Source organism: Mus musculus, chromosome 1 (genome assembly GCF_000001635.26).
Source record: "Mus musculus strain C57BL/6J chromosome 1, GRCm38.p6 C57BL/6J".
Lineage (NCBI taxonomy): Eukaryota > Metazoa > Chordata > Mammalia > Rodentia > Muridae > Mus > Mus musculus.
In genome coordinates, this window is record NC_000067.6 from 106,883,349 (window position 1) to 106,889,102 (window position 5,754).

Genomic DNA, 5,754 nt, shown 5'->3' on the forward strand with positions numbered 1-5,754 from the left:
TGTGCCTTGTTCTTGCTCTATTGGCTTAGAATTACTATCTTGAAATAGAACCAAGACACCTATTTATTAGAAGCATTTATATGTGTAAATCCCTTCTAGGTTAATGTGGAGTAAAAAGAATACAAACGAGTCATGTCCTTGCTGTTCTCCCTTCTCCCTGGCCATTGGTTCTTGCACTCTGAGTAATCGAACAAAGAGAAGGCCAGATTGTGTCAGAATCATTCAAGCCCTTCCAAGTTGAAACCACAGCCACTCAAGAGGACATGCAGTTCCTCTCCAGTTCTTTTCTCTTTGGGTTCTTCCTCAGAATGGAACTTTACTACGATCCATACGTTTGTGGTGTTTTCCTTAGTTTGTGCATTTTCCTTTAGTGACACGTTCATTTCTTTTTAATTACTTTTAACATCCTCCAATGTGTTTTCTTTTTGTTTTGTAAAAGGAAAACGGTCACTTGTACAAGCTCCCCACTCTTGCTCATTTCCTCCTTCCAACTTATAAATAAAATATGGGCTAATTCTGGGAAAGGCACGTGAGTGTGGAGAGGAGGGAAGAGCCTGGTGCCTCCTGGCCAAGGGCTCAGGGAGCTTCAGGTGGGTGGGTCCCAGAACTTGGAAAGCACTGACAGTTTTGGTCAGTGTCTCCCTGGGATAGGCTACATTGGTGGTTTCCATTCATAGACAACGTCTGCCCTCTAGGGGATATTTTTCTTATTACTACTGAGAGAGCATCTCTTGGTCTGGTTAATACCTGCATGGGAAAAGACCCCTCCTCCCTGAATAGTGTTATCCAGTACACTATACCTAGAGTGACTTAGGAGATATCAGCATGGCACTTGCTAAAAGACAGATCCAGAAAGAGCATCCCGGAAGCAGAGGAAGAAGAATGGTTTGGAACTGCACTAGAGGATGAAGGAAGGATGTCTTCTTTCTGTCAGCTGTAATGAGACCTAAATTTTGTTTGATTGCTTATTTTTGGCAGAGCCTGCTTAGAGGACCTATCTGGTTGGGACATGGGTTCCAGTTGGATTAGATGGTCTTTAGAGTCCCAAGAGGACACTGTGCACATGAGCTAACATTTGGCTCCTCTCATCCTGATAGCATACCACAGTGGCTCCAATCCAACAAGGCCTTCTACCTCTTCTTTTCTCCACACTCTTTGTATTTGGAGTGGAACAGAAGGATATGTGTGGTGGGAAAAAGTAGGAAAGAAGCCCACTCCTACCACCTTTTCCTGTGAGTCGTGGGTCTCTGGCAGACCTAACTATGGAGGATAGGGAAATTTTCTATCAGAAAGGACCCAATTCTGACTTAGGTTTCTAAGCTTGTTCATTTCTAGAAACGTCCATATGACATATGGCAGTGGCTGGGGAACATCACACACAAGCTGAGAGGTCAGTCTTTGCCATGACTAGTAGGTCTTTTTTTCTTTTGAATTTTAATTTTGTTATATTGAATTTTACAATCTAAATCAAACTTGGGGAAAACACACCACTTTTCTGCTTGTTTTAATGACTGTACACATGCATCATTTCACTTAAATATCCCCAAAGTCTCCTACTTCCAAGTTTTTTCTCCAGTTAATACTTAAAACCAACTGGACTTTCTCGGGGAGGTGCAATTTATTAATTTCTTTTTTTCCTGCCAACTATGGTTGGGGCAAACTTTTCATCTTTTGATTATGAACACCACATGTGTCAGGTCCCTATCCTTCCTCTCACTTCTTCTGTTGGCCCTACTTGTGGCTTTGAAGGTGTGCTAGCAAGGAAGCTAAGGGTTCATTTATTTGTTAGGATTGTATGTAAGGCGAGGGCTGGCCATGGAGTAGCAGGAGGAGGTCCTCACAGTCTAAAGTGAGTCATATGTGATATCATGGGTGCTATCTCCACTACTGAACTTCCATCTCCATTGTCAAATGCCCAGTCTGCTTGTAGTCATAATATAGACAGGAGAGAATTTGCAAAGGACAGATACTAATGATCACAAAACTGCATTTGGACACTTATCGTCACAAGCTCTAAGTTTGCTTTTTGAAAGTATTTGTCATGACTGTATCAAGCAGTGCTTTTTGAGGGGCTCTGCTGGTTATGTCATTTTGGGCTAAGTAGGATGGGCATTAAGAGCTATTAGTTTCTGTCTTCAGGGGAATGATAATTTAACCAGATAATCTACATTAAGGATGACCTCCAATAATACCAAGTCTAACATTTGCCACCTATTCATGCCAATCAAAACACTGGAAATTGCCAGTGGCAGTGTAACATTAAGCAGTCTTACACTGGGACTCCACAAGAATTGGATACATCAACAAGCATTTGTTTTATGTAAGACCCCAAAACGCCAGGAATATATTATAGATTCTCATGGAAGAAGTTGAGGCTCTTATAGCTTGCAGCAACACAACTGCTTTCTGACTACCCGTCCTTTCACAAAACAACAGCACCCACTGTTTGTTCTATCTAAACATTCTTTTGAAAAATACACATGCAGAAGAAGATGTCTATACAGCTGAAGGAGGTTTCCCTACTGTCTGTATCTATGTTCCTCATCAGGAGTCTCAGAAACTCTTCTAGGCTTGCCTCTTCTGTTTCATGACACTCCTCTTCAAGATAAGCTGATATCCACCACCATCAACAGAGACATCATCTGTCCTGTTTTTGTAATTTGCATACATGAAGGCATGATGTGTTCTCTTTCTAGTTGGCTGTACAAACACCTTCAATATTGTTGTGTGCAGTTCTGGATCATTTTTCCAATTTCCAATTTTCATTATCATTATTAGGTTATTATTTATAGACACTGCTTTTTGCAACTGTGGTATCTACTGTCACTATTCATCATGCCTGGAGAAGTTAGGCTCTTTGCTATGAATGATGTACTATTATAAGTCAGCTTTCAGAATAGTACTCTGACAACATGCAGGAGATAAAGAGAACTGAAATAAATTTTACCACCAGGATTAAAACTCCAGGGTTCTCAGTCCACAGGTTATACTTGTTAAGAGTTATTGAAAGCTTGTCTAAAAAATTAGTAGGTCTTCAGGAAAAAGACACTGCCGTACAAAACAGGATTCCATGGTTGAAGCCTTTCGAGAGCTTATGCTAAATAAAGTTGGGCACTATTGAGAAGGTTGTGTGTTTTTGAACCTCTGGGAAATCGATGGCACTTCCTTCCTTCCTTCCTTCCTTCCTTCCTTCCTTCCTTCCTTCCTTCCTTCCTTCCTTCCTTCCTTCCTTCCTTCCTTCCGTCTTTCTTTCTTTCTTTCTTTCTTTCTTTCTTTCTTTCTTTCTTTCTTTCTTTCTTTCTTTCTTTCTCTCTCTCTTCTCTCCCCCTCCCTTCCTCCCTTTCTCTCTTTCTTCCTTTCTTTTTTTAACAGTGGAATACTTTGTCATTGCTGTACAAATATATTTAGAAACAGAGAGACTCCTTTGAGTCTCAACAGTTTCCTGGTCTTTAGGGAAAAAAAAAAGGTACCATTTCTGGGATGGCTTTCATGTGACAGCTTTACACACAGATCCACAGAAGGAGACTCCACATATAATGTTCCCCCCAAGTCAGCAGAACCCCAGCTAATGGGGGAACTCTGTGGGGTATTCCACACTTTGTTATCCCTCCTCCTTTTCTAATGGAAGATAAAATAATATAGAGACATCTTCAAAATTTACACCTGAGTTAAACATCTTGGTGGAAAATTACACATTAAGGAAAGGTCATGGTGCAGAATAGGAAAGTACTATGTACAAGAATGCTACCACCACTTTTCTGTAGCCAGGAGAAAGGAGATGGGACAGGACAAGAAGACCCACAGGGAATAGAGAAAAGACAAGTGTCCTGGAACTTGGGTACCGGTGAGCAACAGAGGAGTACCTGTGGATGGAGCAACATGGCCAGAGGGTAGCTCAGCCATTTATAGAGAGGAAGAGACTTTGTAGCACCCAAGAATAGACAGATTTGGTTGTAGAAAAAGGAGTAAGGGCTGAAAGAAAATTGGGCAAAAATGGAGATTCCGTGGGAAAACTGTGCTAATTTAACAAGATAAGGCTTTGGTGGAGACGTCCGATTTCAGGCTTTCCATAGAATTTGGAATCAGTTCAAGATTGTGGCTGAGGTCAGAGTCAAAGCCATAATCTACCCTTCTTGCAGTTTGGCACACCGAGCAAAAGGCTGTCCCAGAAGCCCATGGGTGAGCTGAGAACTACCAGTGGCAGAATGCCCTTTCTCCAAGAGGTCAAGCCACCAGGAGAGCATGGAGGGGGGCACAAGGCAGGCAAGCACGATAAACTCTCAGCGGGGTGATGAAGAGCCCAAGGCAACTGTGGTCTTTGGTCACAGTTAGGTTCTACAGAGGCTCTGGATCCAGGAGAAGCCAAGACTATGGGTTTGCTCTTCGGCAGCGGCCATTGCTCCCACTCTTCTCAAAGTGTCTGTCCATACAAGGAAGGCATGACTCTCTTCCTCCTCTCAGGAGGGAACCAGGGGCCAGGAGGAAAGGAGGAAGTTTTTGGTCTCAGTGGAGCTGGGTGGGATGATTCCAATGGTACCATGATTCCAAGGAGTTAAAGCAGGAGGAGGAGGAGGAGGAGGAGGAGGAGGAGGAGGAGGAGGAGGAGGAGTTCATTGCTGCTTTGGAGTTATTTTGAGATGCTGTGGGGCTGCTGGCATGGAGTCCTGAGCCAGGAGACGAAGGTCTGCTGTTGTTCCCAGGGGAACAGGATGGCGTTACTGTTCCTGGCATGGTGCTGTGGACAGGACGGACAGAGAGGGAGCCCAGAGACGCTGAGGGAGAGACCAGACAAGCCAGGAGTTGTAGATGGGTGGTCTTAACAGGGGTGGCCACGGGGCAGTTGATTCTCTTTTCCTTTTGGTGTCGATTGCAGATCTAGACTCTAACCACCTCCGTCTCCATGGATAACTGCTCCGCAATCAAGGAAATCTCTTCCGAGCTGGGTTGAGGTTTATCTTGAAATATCTTCTCCAAAGTCAGGCTGATGTTGGTCTCGATGCTGGTCTGTTTCTTCCTCTTAGTGTCAAACACTTCGCTGAGAGTGGGGTAGGAGCTGGGTGTGCTCGCTGAAGTATCTGGCTGGGAGGACTCTGCATTGTTCAGCCACTTCTCCAGCAGCTGCTTTAGTTTGCACATATTTTTGAAGCTCAGGTTGAGGGCCTCAAATAGAGAGATGGTAGTCTGGCTAAAATCATTGCCATATAGCTTTCTCATCGCCAATCCCACACCTCCCTGTGTGAAGCCTAGCTTAATGCGTCTCTGCTTGAAGGTCTTGGCAAACTTCTCCAGCTCCTCCAGGTCAGTCATTCCCTCCGGGGCCAGGCAGTTGCTTGGGCCCTGGCAGGTGCTGAGGAGCATCCAGGTGGGGCTCTAAAAAGGATGCTGACATCCCAGGGCGCCCAAACTGCCTGGGAGGCAAGGCCAGGCCCTGTATGTGGGAGGAGTAGAGTGCTTTGTTGCTGTGGAAAGGAGAGAAGATTCAGCTGCAGACCTTGCTGTCCAGGTGGGGTCTGGGAAAGCAGGAACTGGGATACGGACTGCAAGTGGCCTGCTTACTATTCAGTAAAATTGGCCAAAGTAAAGAAAATGTCATAATACAATCAATATTACCATTACAATAGTGGACAACAACCTCATCATTTTAGTCATTTAATCTTTAAAATAAAATAACAACTCTATGTGAAATGAGTCCAATTAGAAGTAAATATTTCTGGAGAGTCTAAGGTGATGGGGAATAGTCCATGCTTAGGGGAA

At 44.0% G+C, this 5,754-nt stretch overlaps 1 pseudogene; it reads right to left on the reverse strand.

Annotated features, from left to right (window-relative positions):
• Pou2f3-rs1 (POU domain, class 2, transcription factor 3, related sequence 1) lies at positions 3,366-5,549 on the reverse strand (annotated as a pseudogene).